General features: G+C 29.3%; 1 long non-coding RNA gene across 2 annotated transcripts in view; it reads left to right on the top strand.

Annotated features, from left to right (window-relative positions):
• Nucleotides 1-18531, top strand: part of LOC107442567 (uncharacterized) — a 72412-nt gene that overhangs the window by 38508 nt on the left and 15373 nt on the right. The window lies entirely within an intron of this gene.

The raw sequence follows: 18531 nt of genomic DNA on the forward strand, positions 1-18531 counted from the left end.
GATATAAATAAACTAATTTTCCGGGATTTTTCCAGTTTTTAAGCGTTATTTGAAATTTCTCAAATAAAAAAAAATTATTTTTTGTATAAAGGATCCTTTAATCTATCGAAAAACACATTGAATAAATAATATAACGTAAAATAAACAAAAGAAAAAAAAAGAAAATTCTTGAAAAATTGACCACTGCGGGGCTCGAACCCTTGCCCGCTAGCTCCAGGCGTAATTCTCAAGCACATGGTCTTAGCCGTTGGACCACGCTTATACGGCGATCGTGCTACAACATAGCTTCAAGTCCCCTTCAACGGTTAGCTAAACAAAAGATTTAAGGAGCCATAGCGACCCCCCTAATTGATCTATAAATAAATACTTTGGAGGGGTGTTTTGGCTTGTAAAGGCCCACCTTCGGTCCGAGTTTGAAAATTATAACTTAATATTAAAAGGATATAGGCGGTCTCGAAATTTGAAACTTTTTCCCGCCATTTTATTTTATTTTACTTTTTATTCCATTATGCCTTCTTTCACAAAGAAAGACACTTGATTTTACACATAGAACACCTTCGGTATGCTAAACTATCGTGAAAATATTGTTAAACAAATTTAAAAAAATAATATGATATTAATGAACTAATTTTCCGGGATTTTTCCAGTTTTTAAGCGTTATTTGAAATTTCTCAAATAAAAGAAAATTATTTTTTGTATATAGGATCCTTTAATTTATCGAAAAACTCATTAAATAAATAATTAAACGTAAAATAAACAAAAGAAAAAAAATTTTTTTTTGAAAAATTGACCATTCCGGGGTTCGAATCCTTGCCCTCTAGCTCCAGGCGTAATTCACAAGCACATGGTCTTAGCCGTTGGACCACGCTTATACGGCGATCGTGCTACAACATAGCTTCAAGTCCCCTTCAACGGTTAGCTAAACAAAAGATTTAAGGAACCATAGCGACCCCCCTAATTGATCTATAAATAAATACTTTGGAGGGGTGTTTTGGCTTGTAAAGGCCCACCTTCGGTCCGAGTTTGAAAATTATAACTTAATATTAAAAGGAGATAGGCGGTCTTGAAATTTGAAACTTTTTCCTGCCATTTTATTTATTTTACTTTATATTCCATTATGCCTTCTTTCACAAAGAAAAACAATTGATTTTACACATAGAACACCTTCGGTATGCTAAACTATCGTAAAAATATTGTAAAACAAATTTAAAAAAATAATATGATATAAATAAACTAATTTTACGTGATTTTTCCAGTTTTTAAGCGTTATTTGAAATTTCTCAAATAAAAAAAAATTATTTTTTGTATAAAGGATCCTTTAATTTATCGAAAAACACATTGAATAAATAATATAACGTAAAATAAACAAAAAAAAAAAAAGAAAATTCTTGAAAAATTGACCACTGCGGGGCTCGAACGCTTGCCCGCTAGCTCCAGGCGTAATTCTCAAGCACATGGTCTTAGCCGTTGGACCACGCTTATACGGCGATCGTGCTACAACATAGCTTCAAGTCCCCTTCAACGGTTAGGTAAACAAAAGATTTAAGGAGCTATAGCGACCCCCCTAATTGATCTATAAATAAATACTTTGGAGGGGTGTTTTGGCTTGTAAAGGCCCACCTTCGGTTCGAGTTTGAAAATTATAACTTAATATTAAAAGGAGATAGGCGGTCTTGAAATTTGAAACTTTTTCCCGCCATTTTATTTTATTTTACTTTTTATTCCATTATGCCTTCTTTCACAAAGAAAGACAATTGATTTTTCACATACGACACTTTTTGTATGCTAAACTATCGTGAAAATATTATAAAACAAATTAAAAAAAATAATATGATATAAATGAACTAATTTTCCGGGATTTTTCCAGTTTTTAAGCGTTATTTGAAATTTCTCAAATAAAAAAAAATTATTTTTTGTATAAAGGATCCTTTAATTTATCGAAAAACACATTAAATAAATAATATAACGTAAAATAAACAAAAGAAAAAAAAAGAAAATTCTTGAAAAATTGACCATTCCGGGGTTCGAACCCTTGCCCTCTAGCTCCAGGCTTAATTCACAAGCACATGGTCTTAGCCGTTGGACCACGCTTAGACGGCGATCGTGCTGCAACATAGCTTCAAGTACCCTTTAACGGTTAACTAAACAAAAGATTTAAGGAGCCATAGCGACCCCCCTAATTGATCTATAAATAAATACTTTGGAGGGGTGTTTTGGCTTGTAGAGGCCCACATTCGGTCCGAGCTAGAAAATTTTAACTTAATATTGAAGGGAGATACGCAGTCTTAAAATTTCAAACTTTTTAACGCCATTTTATTTTTTTTTATTTTTTCCATTATACGTTTTTTTCACGAAGAAAGTCAATTGATTTTATTTTTAGGACACCTTTTGTATGCTAAACTATCTTGAAAATATTGTAAAGCAAGTTTAAAAAAATAATATGATATAAATAAACTAATTTTCCGGGATTTTTCCAGTTTTTAAGCGTTATTTGAAATTTCTCGAATAAAACAAAATTATTTTTTTTATAGGATCCTTTAATATATCGAAGAACACATTAAATAAATAATGTAATGTAGAATTAACAAAAGGGAAAAATTTTTTAAAATTGTCCACAGCCGGGGTTTGAACCCTTGCTCCCGGCGTAAGTCACTACCACATAGTCTTAGCCGTTGGACCACGCCTATACGGGGAGCGAGCTACTACATAGATTCTAGTGCCCCCTCCTGGCTAGCTAAACAAAAGATTTAGGGAGTCATAGCGACCCCCCTAATTGATATTTAAAAAAAATACTTTGGAGGGGTGTTTCGGCTTGTAGAGGCCAATCTTCGGTCCGAGTTTGAAAATTATAACTTAATATTAAACGGAGATTGGCGTTCTTGAAATTTGAAACTTTTTCCCGCCATTTTATTTATTTTATTTTTTGTTCCATTATGCCTTCTTTCACGAAGAAAGACAATTGATTTTTTACATAGATCACCTTCGGTATGCTAAACTATCTTGAAAATATTGTAAAGCAAGTTAAAAAAAATAATATGATATAAATAAACTATTTTCCGGGATATTTCCAATTTTTAAGCAATATTTGAAATTTTTCGAATAAAAGAAAATTATTTTTTGTATATAGGATCCTTTAATTTATCGAAAAACATATTAAATATATAATATTACGTAAAATAAACAAAAGAAGAAAAAAAAGAAATTTTTTTAAAAATTTGCCACAGCGGGGTTCGAACTCTTGCCCTCTCGCTCTAGGCGTAATTTACAAGCACATGGTCTTAGCGGTTGGACAACGCTTATACGGCGATCGTGCTACTACATAGATTCAAGTACGCTCTCTCGGCTAGCTAAACAAAAGATTTAAATGAACACAAGTTCGCTGAATTCTGTTGTGGTTGGAGGTTTCATTCATGATCCGAATTTCGATTTGCATTTGTACTGTTGGCTTTGCATGTTTAATAATATTTTGATCACGAATACGATTAAGAACAAATATTACGTTTATTAATCTATTCACACACACACACACACACACACACACACACACACACACACACACACACACACACACACACACACACACACACACACACACACACACACACACACACACACACACACACACACACAGATATATATATATATATATATATATATATATATATATATATATATATATATATATATATATATATATATATATATATATATATATATATATATATATATATATATATATATATATATATATATATATATATATATATGTATATGTTGGATTGAGTGTGCAATACAGAAAACAGATTGTAGGCCATTGAGAAATGAACAGGTAGAGGTAGTTAGAAAAGCATAACATAAGGATAAATTCAGGGTTACGTCGGGATTCGAACCGACAGAGCGTTTGGCGGAACAACGGCAAAAAATTTCATAAAATACTTTTAAAATTATGCTGTCATGCAAAAAAGATGAAATATAAACTCTTAGTCAATACATCAACAAGCATATTTTTTACCAGTCCTTTTGTAGGGAGGTACTTTTTTTTACGTCCCGCTAGAGCTGCACAATGGGCTATTGGCGACATTCTTGGGAACATCCCTGAGGATGATACAAAGATCCACTGCAGCGGTAACCCGACGACCTGCGAGTAGTATATAGGGGGGGCTACAGGACACTTTTGCCCTTCCCTATATACTACTATTAATTTCCTATTTTTAATATTAAAAAAGTTTAAAATAGACCAATATTTTACATTTTTATACGAAATATCAGTATATTTAAAAATTCTTATTTTTATATTAATAATTTTTATTTTTTTAAAAATCCTGTACCTTATTGAAAATATCGTTTTTTATTTTACATGCTATCTCTCTTAAAATCTTACGACTGGGAAAAATAAATCCCTGAATGTTTAGGATGACTGTAATCTTATCCATTTATTTAAGAACATTTTACTACCTATAAATGGAAAGTATTGAAAAAGAGAGAAATAAAAAGTTGTTAGAGCAATTAAAAAATGATCTAAGATTAGTTAAACTACAATCAGAAATTAGGAAAAATAATGAAATAAAATTAGAAGAAGATATAGGAATACAAAAATCATTAGCCGATTTTCACGAACCTGTACTTCATCAAATGGAAAAACTAGAAACTTCTAGACAACAAAACTTGCTAGATATAAAAGATGCTGTTGATAATTTATCTTTCACTATGAATGAGACCTATAGATCTTTACCTCAGATAGAGAATCAGTCAGAGGAAGATTATACTGAAGATGTAGGAAGTATGTTTTTAAAAATAGATATAGACAAAAATTTAGATAAAGAATTATTAGAAGAATTAGAATTTGAATTACCTTCAATAATGTGGAATAAAACTGATGAAGATATTGAAGAAGTTATTAAAAGGGCAAAAGCAAAAAGAGATCAATTTAAAAGAGAAAAAGGAAATGAAACCAAAAATAGAAATTTAACAAACAACAAAGATGAGTATCAGAAAAGGATTGATAATGCTGATTATAAAATGAATATGATGAAAAGATATTTAGAAGCTTTATCAGCTATTAAACAAGGTAGACATTACACAGGAAAAGGTTTAGAAGATAAACTGAATATCTTAGTTGATTTGACAGATAAAATTTGTAAAGGTTCTAAAAGTAAAAAATTGTATAATAAAACTGTAGATTTGTTGGATTTACTTTTAAGAGAGGGAACTATGACAAACGATCAGGTAAAGGAATACTATGGAAAATTTCTTAGTATATAAATGAGTAATTATATTGTAAAAAAAGTATACTTGAGCGACAGTCAGATTTCTAAATTGAAATCAGCTTATAAAAATGGTGAAGAACTTAGTTTACAAATAGATAAAAGTAAAACACCCAATTTTGATTTACATTTAACAGCTACACAAATTAACCAAATTGATAAAGGTAAAAGAATTAAAATATCAAAGACTCAACTGAAAAAGAATGGAGGGTTTTTACCATTTTTAGTACCTTTACTTTCTACTTTAGCATTAGGAGCTGCTAGCGGAGCAGCTGGTTGGGGTACTAAAAAAGTATTGGACAAAATTTCTGGATCAGGTAAAAAAAAAAAAAACCTTGTGGAAAGGGAGTCTATCAGCCATGGGAATATCCAACAAAATGATTGAAAACAATATGAAAAATGAAAAAGGATTTAGAGGTATATTTACTATAGATATGTTACCTAAAAAGATAAGAAAATTTGAAAACGGAATTATAAATTTAGATGTATCTACAGGTCCTGGAACTCATTGGGTTTGTTATTATAATGATCCAAAATATAATTTTGTTGAATATTTTGATCCTTTTGGAGAATATAAATATAACAATAGAATAATAAAAAATGATTTTCTTCCTCAAAACATACTAAGTTATTTAAATACTTCTGAAAAAGAAATTAGATATAACGATAGTTTTTTACAAAGTCCGAGTTCTGTAAGATGTGGTTTCTATTGTATGAAATATATAACTGAAAGAAATAAAAATAAATCTCCTATTGAAGTTTTATATTCATTTACTCAAGAACCTAGTAAATTAAATGAAAAAATTGTTCTTTATAAATGAAGTATATTATATTAGATTCGAAAAACGTCGATAAATCTGAAGATTTCACCATTGAGTATTCGAGACCTTTTCATTTTACAGAGATAGCTCTTCAGTCTTTTTCAATGTATATTTCATGGAATAATATTACGGAGAAAAACAATAAATTTTCATATTTTGATGGAGTCAAATGGACAGATTTCATTATTCCTCATGGTCATTACAATATAAGAGGTTTGAATCGTTATATGGTAAAATATTTTGGAAATGATTCACCTATATTATTTGGAATAATAGAAGAAAGACAAAGATTTAGTATTAAACTCGAGAAGAATTATAAAATTGATTTATCTAAAAGTGAATTGTACAAAATTTTAGGCTTTGAACCTAAAATATATGAAGAGGAAGAGCAAGAAGGTAAATTTATTGCGGATATAGCTAATGGTAATGATAATATTTATATTCACTGTGATATAGTGGATGGTGCTTATATAAATCAGTTTCAATCTCAAGTTATTTATTCTTTTACATCATCAAATCCTCCTGGAAGTTTATATGCTAAAGAATTTGATAAACTAATATTTTTTCCGGTTAAATCTGATTCTATTAATCGAATTAGAATGAGAATTACAAATCATAGAGGTGAACTAATTGATTTAAATAAACAAGAAGTACAGTACAAATTTATTGCTAAATAAATGAATAAACAAAGATTGTACAGAAAGAGTAAAAAAATACAAGGAAGAGGCTTCTTTTCAGACTTTATAAGTCCTATTGTAGAAGATAAATCTAAGGAATTTGTGAGAGAAAAATTGAATGAAATATTTTCTAAAAATAAAAAACATGGTACTGGATTGAAATTTTTTATTCCTAAATAAATGGATAAAATTTACGATTTGAAAGACACTAGTTATTATTATAATAACGACGTTGAAAGTTTTGAATATAGAGAATTAAAAAGTGAAAATAGAAATAATATTCATGAAAATGCTACATATAATTTCTTTATCAATGATACAAATGCTAATATTTTATATTCTGCAGGATATCTGCAACAAGAATTAAAAATTGTAAAAGGAGATGGAGGTGTAATAAGTAATGAAAATGTTACTCTAGTGAATGGAGGAGGTCTCATTAATTCAAACAGGTTGATTATAGGAAATACTGAAGTTGAATCCACTATAAATTATAAAGCCATTATGAATCAAGTATTAGGGATGATACACTTCACCCCTGATTATTCAACATCGGAAGCTACTAACATGTTCTTTTATGTAGATACAACTGATTCTGTAGATAGAAACAATTTCAAATATAATGGAACTCTGATAGATACTACCAAAATAACTGATTTTTTTAAAAACCTTAAACTAAATGAAAGTTTTAATGAAGGATTTTCAAAAAGATGTAAATTTACTAAAAATAGTCAAACAGTAAAAATATGGATTCCTTTAAAGTATATATTTGATTTCTTTAACGAATATAAAAAAGTAATGACAGGTTTCCAAGTTAAAATAGAAATTCAGAGAAATGATAGTAAAAATATGTTGTATACAGATATTCAAAATCCAGATTTTAAGGTTCTTGTTGAAGATTTATCACTTTGGTTACCTTATGTTAGATTTAAAAATTCCGCATCTGTAAAATTCAATGAATTAAAATTATCAAATACTCCTATAGAAATAAATTGGGATCATTATAACATTATCAAATCAAATGTATTTTATAAAAATTCCAGTGGGTCTTATTCTATTCCTGCTACATCTGATGAAGTTTTGAGTTTATATGTCATTCCTCAATATGAAGATAGAAATGAAAACATGAATCAAAATAATATGATGTTTGATCACTTGGATATGATAGAATGTTGGTTAATGATTAATAACATTAAAGTTCCCACTGTAAGTTATATGATGGACTTTAATAAAAATGATTATAATCGATTATATTATGCTCTTTTAGAATCAGGAATGAATAATATAAATTCTGAAACTGGTTGTATGATAAACTATTCAAATTTCAGTAAGTATCCTATAATTTGTTTCAACTTGGCAAACCATGAAAATTATACGAACTTGAGTAATTTAATGATTGAATTCAATTGGAGATTGAGAAATAATACTACTAAAAATTATGTTTTTTACTTTATTTTGAAAGAAAGAAACAAATGCTCCTTGAATATGTCAACTCAGGATATAAAAATGATTAAAACTCTGAAAACATAAAGGATTTTTTCTATTTTAATAAATGGCTGCTTATTATCCACTTTACGACAATGAAATAAAAGAAGGACCTTTAGGACCACCAGGTGTAGGATTTAAATTAACGAATGATGGTAATTATGATATGGAAAGTAAACTATTAAAAAATGTTTTACATCCTCAGGAAGATAATGATTCTTCAACTAAAAAATATGTAGATGATTTAAAAAATAAGTGTTTGATTCGTAATAACGGTTATTTTAATGCTAGAAATAAATGTATTAGAAATATAGCTACTCCTCTAGAGGACAATGATGCTTCAACTAAAAAATATGTCGATGAATTAAAAGACAAAAGTTTAATACATGATGAAAATAATTTTGATGCTAAAAATAAAATCATATCAAATGTAAAAGAACCTGAAAAGGAAGGCGATGTGGTTACCAAAAAACATCTTGATTATTATTGTATACTGTGGGATAAAATTAATAGAAGTTATTATGCTCACAACGAAAGAATATCGAGTGTAAAATGGCCCATAAATGATACTGACGTTGCTAATAAATATTACGTTGATAATAAAACTTTTTGCGCTACCACAGATAGACTTGTTCAGTTTACAGGTGTGGGTTACAAGACTTTTGAATTCAACGAAACTACTTCAAAACTTTTAGATTCAAACTTAAAATTATCACAAAACATGTATATGAAAATTACAATTTTTTTAGCCTGTGACAAAATGAATGAAAAGCCAAAAATACGTTTAGAAAAAGTGAAAGAAGTACTTCTTGATAAAGAGATAAATGTTAATGAAGATTCAATAACTATGTTTGCGTATGGAAAGTTAAATGAAGTTTTAACATTATCAGTGCTAACAGGAGGAGGCTGTAAATTAAAGCCTTATTTACATATTGAAAAGATAAATTTTTCTTCTTAATAAATGGCCAATGAAATTAATTGGAACGACTTTTCTAGAAAGAAACTTTCAGAAGATGTAATTATAAGTTTAGCAGATTATTTAAAATGGGAATATGTGTTTCAATTTTCTGAATTATCTGAAGTTTTAATCGAACGATATGTACAGCCAAATGATTGGTATATTATTTCTCAATATCAAAAACTCAATGAACCTTTTATTGAAAAACATGCCTCTGATGTAGATTGGCAAAAAATATTATTGGAATCATATAATTTGTCAGGTATCGAGTAGCTCGGTTCGGGCAAGTTGGGGGGTAGGAGGAAGTAAGAGCTTGATTATTTTAGCATATTAATAATTTATTTACAAACAATATTTACAGACATCAGTAATTGTATCATTCTTTACATCAGGCTCATTTCGCGCGCACCTCTACGCTCTCTCTACACATAATTGCTACTGCCATCTAGTGGCCAATCATTTTCTTTTTAAACTTTAATAAAATTAAAACTTTGTGCTAACATTCGGCCAGACTGACCGATTAATCTCCTGATTAATACAAACAATATCAATAAACTAAACACAACACAATACATACAAGTTATTTCAAAATATGACAAAAAATAAAAAAAATATGCATACTTACAATTCTTCTAACTATTTCAATTTCACAGTTTACAAAATTTTAGAAATTAAAAACAACTTTCTTACTTTTGCTAACCTACTTATAAAAATAAAAAGAAATTATTAGTACAGGGTGATACACTACATTTATACTGTAAAACGATTTTTTTTTTTTAAAGTTCAATTTAGTATAATAAAAGTTAAATTAAATGAAAGTTCATAAAGTTCAAAATTCTTGTTCAGTGTCACTGGAATCACTAGAGTCTGGATGAATTCTCCAAGGTTTTAATTGACTCACATGAGCGGTAGTTGTGAAAAAGTGTCCCTTTTCCTTTTCTTGTAACTGAGTTACTCTGTAGGTGTCACCTGGTAATACTTGCGTTATTATCAATGGCCCCCTGTATTTTGGCTGAGTTTTCAAAGGTTGACCTGTTGCTTGAGGTGTTTTCCTCATGACCACTATTTCACCTTTAACGTAGTTGATTGTTTTACATCTTTTTTTGTCATAATATGATTTCATCTTTTTCTGCTTTTCTTCGATTATCTGAATCGCCTCTTCACGCACTTCTTCAGGATCCTTATATTCCTTAGCTTCGTCATCTGCTAATTTACTTATAAGTCCATCATAAAATCTAGGTGAGTAACCATGCAGCATTTGGAATGGAGTTTTGTTGGTTGTTTTATTAACTGCATTATTTAAATTACGTTCGGCCTCTTTCACCTTCAAGTCCCAATCTTTGTGTTTTGGATCTTCCATACTTGTAGAAATCGTAGATAGTAAGGTTCTGTGACTTCGTTCAACCATACCATTCCCTTGAGGATGCTTTGTAGAGTTTAGAGTATGCTTAATTCCATTCGTGGCACAAAACTCTTCAAATTGATGCGAAGTAAAGCATGACCCTCGATCACTTATCAACCTATCAGGTAATCCAAATTCGTTGATGAAATTCTGTAAAGCTTTCAGCACATTTTGAGTTGAAGTACTTCTCACTGGTGTAACTCTGACAAATCTGGTTAGATTATCTATTATTACTAATAGTTCTTGATTTCCTCTACAAGTTTTAACAAAAGGTCCTAAATGATCAACGTGAATGACAGAGAACGGACGTTTCCCTGGTGCAATTGGGTTCAAAAATCCCTGTTGTTTCCCTCCTGGTACTTTATTCAGCAAACACTCAAAACACATTGAAATATGCCTTCTTACGTAACGCTTCATCGAAGCAAACCAATATAATTCTTTTATTTTACTAACAGTTCGATCAACTGAAAAATGTCCCATGAGATCGTGGGATCTGACTACTATACTTTTCCTCATTGCCTTGGGTATTACATATAATAAAATTTCTTTATCTTTAACCTTGTGTTTTCTATAAATCTTATTCTGCTTGTAAACATATCCTTCGATCATTCTTTTTTCAGCTTCGGATCTATCATCACAATTTTTCTTGAATATCTCTATTAATTTACGCAGTTCAATGTCTGAATTTTGCATCATCAAAACTTGCTCGTCTGTAGTCAAGGTAACACAAACTTCAAATTTTCTCTCAATAAGAGTGTTCAAAGTGTCTTCTGGCTCTTCAACAGCTGCTCTGCTTAGCGCATCAACGTGCTTCATTCGTTCACCTGATCTGTGTCGGATCTCAAAATCATATTCTTGCATTAGGTTAAACCATCTTGCCATTTGAGGATTTGATGACTTTTTAGCGTTTAAATACACTATTGCTTGACAGTCTGTAACGATTGTAAACTTTATTCCTATCAAAAACTGCCTTAATCTGTCTAATGTCCACACAATTGACATCAACTCTAATTTACTTGAATGGTATTTTTGTTCAGTTTCCGTAGTTTTCTTACTAACGCAATACACCATTCTCCAATTCTTTTTACTATCTCGCTGAAACAATATTCCGGCCAATCCAATAGAACTAGCGTCGCAATGTACTTCAGTTTCACTTTGTGGATCATAATGAGCTAGAATAGGCGCTTTAATAAGATTACTTTTAAGTTCCTCGAAAGCCTCGCTTTGCTTTTTTGTCCAAACAAACTTTGCTTCCTTTTTTGTAAGTTCAGATAATGGTGCTGCTTTGAGAGAATACTTTGGAACAAATCTTCTAAAGAAACTAGTAAGTCCTAAAAATCTTTGGATGTCATGCATATTTTTTGGAACTGGAAATTTTTCAATAGCTGCTACTTTACGTGGTCCAGGTTTCAAACCATCTCTACTAAGTATAAAACCAAGAAATTCAGTCTGTAACTTTCCAAATTCACATTTTGGTAGTTTTAAAGTCAAATTGGCTCTTCTTAAGCACTCAAATACTTCAGTAAGTTTCTGTATCATTTCAGTCCATGTTTTGGCTGGAATCAAGATATCATCTAAATAACAGAGTACTTTTTTGTTGATCAATGGACCCAAAACAATATTCATTAGTCTTTGGAACTCTGCTGGTGCATTTGCCAATCCGAAAATCATTCGCTCAAATTGACCAGTATCGTCTGGAGTTATGAAAGCCGTTTTCAATTTTGCTTCTTCTGTTAATGGCAATTGTAGATATCCACTAGCTAAATCTAAAGTCGTGTAAAACTGGCTTCCTCCAAGACATTCTAAAATGTCATCAATTTTGGGTAAAGGAAATTTATCCTTAACTGTTTGAGAGTTCAATTTCCTAAAATCTATAACTAATCGTTGTTCTCCTGTTTTTTTCTTAACTAATAATACAGGACTGGAATATGGCGATCTTGTGTCTGACACTATTCCATACTTCTTCCATTCAGAGACTATTTCTTTTATTTGTTTTCTTTCTTCGGAATTGGTTTTATATGGTTTCTGAAAAATTGGCTTACTGCCCTCTATTTCCTTAATGTCCATTTTGCATAAATTCGTGCAGCCTAACTCACTTACGTTTAAAGCAAAACAGTCACGATATTTATTTAATAAACTTAAAAGTTCAAATCTTTTAATACTTTCCAAGGATTCGTCAAAATTAATGTCCGTCATTAAAATAGGAGACTTCTCATTGTTAATTGTATTTACTTCTACTTTTTGACAATCAATTTCCACTTTATTAGACAGCATTAAGCTTTCCTCACTTACCTCCATTCCCCTACCTAAGCACTGATCTTTCCTAATTTTTAAGTTAAATTCTTCCTTATTTACAACCGGTACAATCGTTTCACCGTTAACTACCTCAAGAATTGAATCAAAATTCTGGCCTATACTTTTTACTAAAATTGTCCCATTAAGAATCGAGTTTTCGCTTTCTTCGACTCTTGCCCTAATTAAATTAATTGATTTATTTTCGATTTCTGTTTCGTTTACTGTTTTCAATTTAACCGCATTTTTATTCATATCTACTTGAATTTCAGAAAAAACGTCATTATATGCGTATCCAAATTTTAAATTACCTCCAATACGCACAAAAGCAATGTAAGGTAAGTCTAGCCATGTTCTTCCTAAAATTAAATCACACGGTTGTGAATCATCCTTAACAATTAATAAAGTAATACATTTCCCTACTACGTCATCCACCCGAATATTTACTACAGCTTTACCTATAGCTTTCGTAACTGGATTATTTTGATTACCAAAACCAAATAAATCACTGTTATCTGGTTGCAAGTCCAGATTAATTTTTAAAGCGATACTTTCTTTCAAAAGACAACTGCTACTTCCTGTATCAATTAAAGCCGTCATCTTATTACCATAAATATAAGCATCTTTCAAATAATTCGTAGGCGCCAATGATGCACTTGAATCAGAGTTTTTTTGACTAACGGATAAATTATTCCCTTCTCGCTTTTGTTCGGTTTCAAATTTACACGTTCGAAGAGAATGACCTTGCTTTTTACATTTCTTACAATAAGCAATAGTTTTAGGTGCCGGGCAATCACGAGATATATGGCCATAATCATTACAGTTGAAACATTTATATTCCCCTTTCTCATTTCGGATATCCGAGCTTACATACTTTTTTCGATTTATACTTTTGTTTTCATTAAACGGAATTGATTTCTTTTCCGCCTGAAATTTATCACCACGAGAATAAAAATTTGATGAGTTTCTTAATTTATAACTGTTAATCGATCGCACATTATCATAATTATCTAATTTATCTGCTAATTGATCTGGTTTATTAAATTTAGGCCATTCGTCCACAAAATGTTCCCGCGTTGTTGAATTTACTTGTTTTTTCAATTGTTCAGTAATAATCAAATTCTTTAAACTATTGAAGTCCGATATTTCGAGACCCGTTATCCACTCTTCAAAATAGTTTTGTAATTCAAAAGAATAATCCTTCCATGTACCTTCTGGATTTTTAACATGATTTAAAAATTTAAATCTGAACTTATCAGCGCTTAACTTATATCTCTTAAGCAATAATGATTTCACATACTTATAATTATTTGCATTATCTTCGTTTTCACGCGCGATTAGTTGCGTAATTTCATAAGGGAGTAGTCCCAATAATTGTGATACCCAACACTCTTCACTTAAACCAATACGTCGCGCCTGCCGTTCAAATAAAACTAAATAAAAATTTATATCTCCATCTTTGATCTTATATTCGTGCATTAACTTTCTAAAATCTGTGTTTACGTTTTTACTTTCCTCGTTACTACTTAAATCCGAAATGTTTACGTTTTGAGCCCTACTTTCTATGCGTAGACGTTCAAGATCATACTCGCGGTCTGCCAATGTTTTGGCTGCTATTTCTGATGCTACTCTATCTTCCGAAATTCTACTTAGTAAGCTCTTACTAAATTCTTCATCGTATGATTCCGATTCGGTTATAATACGTTTTAAATCAATTATTTTAGCATCTTCTGGTACCGAAAGACCTAACTCCGATGCTAATTCTATTAAATCTACTTTTTTTGCCTTCCCCCAAAAGGCCATGCTTCGTAAATTATGATACTTAAATACTTAATACATGGAAATATTTTATCAATAACGAAATTTTAGTACTTTCATCCTCGAAAACGAAATTACTTCTATTTAATTACTTCGTTGAAACGAAATTAAGAAAATACTTTATACTTATAATTCTCAAAATCGTTTACTACTTAACAATACGTTTTTTATACGTTACTATACATTTGAATACTTAACACGAAATAATTAAAAATCGCCTACCTGATAGCGTTGCGGGAAATCCCGGTTTGTTGTAATCCCACTTCTGAATTTATTGGAATCATATAATTTGTCAGGTATCGAGTAGCTCGGTTCGGGCAAGTTGGGGGGTAGGAGGAAGTAAGAGCTTGATTATTTTAGCATATTAATAATTTATTTACAAACAATATTTACAGACATCAGTAATTGTATCATTCTTTACATCAGGCTCATTTCGCGCGCACCTCTACGCTCTCTCTACACATAATTGCTACTGCCATCTAGTGGCCAATCATTTTCTTTTTAAACTTTAATAAAATTAAAACTTTGTGCTAACAATATGTAGATACCAAACCTTATCTATCCGTTTTATTGAGAGACATTTAGATAAAGTGACTTGGTATGAAATATCAAGATTCCAAAAATTGGATTTAAGATTTATAGAAAATTATTCTGACCGTTTAAATATGAATGTTGTATCTAGATATCAAAAATTATCAATGAACCTTATAAGAAAATTTCAAGATTATGTAAATTGGGATTATATTATACAATATCAAGATATTGATAAAGACTTTGTAATAGAATTTGTTTCTAAAATAGATTTCTGTCTTTTAATAAAAAATAAAAGTAATATATTACCAGAAGAATTTTATAATTCAAACAAAGAAAAAATAGTTTGTATACTTCTTGCGGAAATTTGTCATAATACACGAGTACCGCTATATGAACCATTAAAAGAATAAATTATTTAAAAAAAAAAATTATTTTTATTTTAATAATAGTTTTTACTCGTAGTAGATTATTTTTTACTCGTAGTAGATTATTTTTTACTCGTAGTAGATTATTTTTTAATTAATAAATGTATTCTAAAATTGTAATTAAAGACTATAATGAACCAGATGAATTTAAAGATCCAAATCAACATCCTCTATTGCCTATACATCCCTTTAGATTAATCATAAATGGTTCTTCCAACAGTGGAAAATCAAACTTATTAATCAATTTAATTTATGACTATTTACACTTTGATAGACTTTACATGTGTACAAAAGACATATTTGAATCTAAGTATAAAAAATTACAAGAAAAATACATTCAATTTACAGATGTAGAATTAGAAGATATTCAAAAATGTAAAGGTTTAAAGAATAAAAAAGAAGTTTTGAAAGAATATAAAAAATTTAAAAAAGATCAAGTTTTGTTTTCTTCCAAACTAGAGGATTTTATTACCGTAGATGACTTGGATCCTTCCTATATGAATTTAGTTGTATTTGATGATTGTATATGTGAAAAAGATCAACAATCTATAGAAGAATTTTTTATACGAGGAAGAAAGAAAAATACATCCCTTATCTATATAAGTCAGTACTATTATAAAATACCTATAACCATCAGAAGTAACAGCAATTATTTTATATTTTTCGATATGAAACAAAAAGAAATTAAACAAATAATACGAGAAATAGATGGTCAATTAACAAAAGAAGAATTTAATAAAATGTATAAGAACTGTATCAAAAAACCATATGATTTTTTAGTTTTAGACTTAGTCAATCCTAATATGAGGTACCGAAATAAAGAATTTGTGTATATATAAATGGAAGAATATTTAGAGAAAAGAATTTTTATTCACAGAAAAAGTTATAATTACTATCAAAAGATTAGTATCGCACTATCTATGAGTAAGTTTTTATTTAGCGCATCTGGCTTATCTGGTTTTATTTTAATCCCTTTATCAGCTTTGAGTTTAGGAGCTGGTGTGATTGAAGTGGTTGACAGATCTTTAAATATATCCGAAAGAAAAGAAGAATATAAATATACTTACAAATTTTATAAACAACTACTGAATTTGTTTAAAGCCAATACATTAACTGAAGAAGAAATTCATAAAAAAGAGGCTGAATTTATTCAAAGTTTGAAATATTTTCCTTTAGAGAAATACGTTAAAAAAACTCAATTGAATGGCTATAAATATATATAATTTTTATTGCCTATAAATGACGTGTAAAAGTAATATATTCAAAGTTGGAAAATTAAGTAAAGACGGAAAGTTCAAATTTTGTTGTAAAGAATGTGGTCAAAAAGGATCTGGCTTTATCAATTCAACAATTAATAATTTACCCTTTGAAATGCATTTACCAGGACATCAATTTACAGGACCTGGAACACAATTATTACATGGAAAGAAAAGATTAAACGATGATTTAACATATAAAGAATGGAGTAAGCCCATTAACAGAGTAGATGAAATAGCATATAAACATGATGTTTGTTACCTTAAAAATAAAGATACTAAAACTAGAAATGATGTATGTGATAAAAATATGATAGAAGAGTTAAATACAATTTCAAATCCTACAATCAGGGAAAGAATAGAAAGAGGAATTGTTAAACCTATTATCAAAGCCAAAAGAACATTCGGTATGGGTATGATTTATTGTTTAAAATGTAAAAATTTTACTAATACTAAAGATGTTTATGAAGAAACTTCTAAAAATGGAAGATTGACGAGGAAAGGTATATGTGAAGTTTGTGGATCTAAAAAAAGTACTTTTTTAAAGAAAACGGGGTCATAAAAACAGTTTATTATGATCCCGAAAAAGGTTATTGTGGTATCAATGAATTAAAAAGAAAAACAGGTTTATCTCAAAAACAAATTACAGAATTTTTACATGAACAAGATGTTTATACTAGACATAAACCAATTATTCGTAAATTTAGAAGAAGGAGATGTTACGTTTCACATATTGATGATCAATGGCAAGCGGATTTATTATTTATAAAACCATTTAGTAAATATAATAGTGGAGTTAATTATATTTTAACAGTTATTGATATGTTTAGTAAATATGCTTGGGTTATTCCAATAAAAAGAAAAACAGGCGAAGAAGTATCAAATGCTTTCAAGTTAATATTTAAAGAACGAATTCCAGAGAAACTACAAACGGATAAAGGTACGGAATTTATTAATAAAGATACTCAAAAATTATTCAAAGATAATAATATTCAATGGTTTACTACTGAAAATGTTGAAATAAAATGTTCTATTGTTGAAAGATTTAATCGAACAATTAATGGAAAAATAAGAAAATATATGGCTACAAATAATACAAATAAATACTTAGAAGTACTAGATAAATTAGTTTATAATTATAATAATTCTTATCATCGATCTATTAAAATGACACCCTCACAAGCCAGTCGGACAGAAAATGAAAGTATCGTATACAATAATTTATTTTCTAAAAAAGAAATAAAGAAACCAAAGTTTAAAATAGGCGATAAAGTTAGAATTTCAAAATATAAAGAAACATTTACCAGAGGTTATCATCCTACATTTACAGAAGAAATTTTTATAATATCTGAAATATTGAAAACAGATCCTATAACTTATAGAGTGAAAGATTTAAATGGTGAAGAAATTAAAGGAACTTATTATGAAAAAGAATTAGTAAAATATAATAAGAAAAATGAAACATATAAGATTGAAAAAATAATAAAAAGAAAAGATAATAAGTTATTCGTAAAATGGCTAGGTTACCCTGAAGAATTTAATAGTTGGATAGATGAAAAAAATATTATTCTAATTTAGGAATCAATTGAATTATATCATTTT

This window comes from Parasteatoda tepidariorum, chromosome 4 (genome assembly GCF_982258835.1).
Source record: "Parasteatoda tepidariorum strain Cologne lab strain chromosome 4, Ptep-v5.0, whole genome shotgun sequence".
NCBI lineage: Eukaryota > Metazoa > Arthropoda > Arachnida > Araneae > Theridiidae > Parasteatoda > Parasteatoda tepidariorum.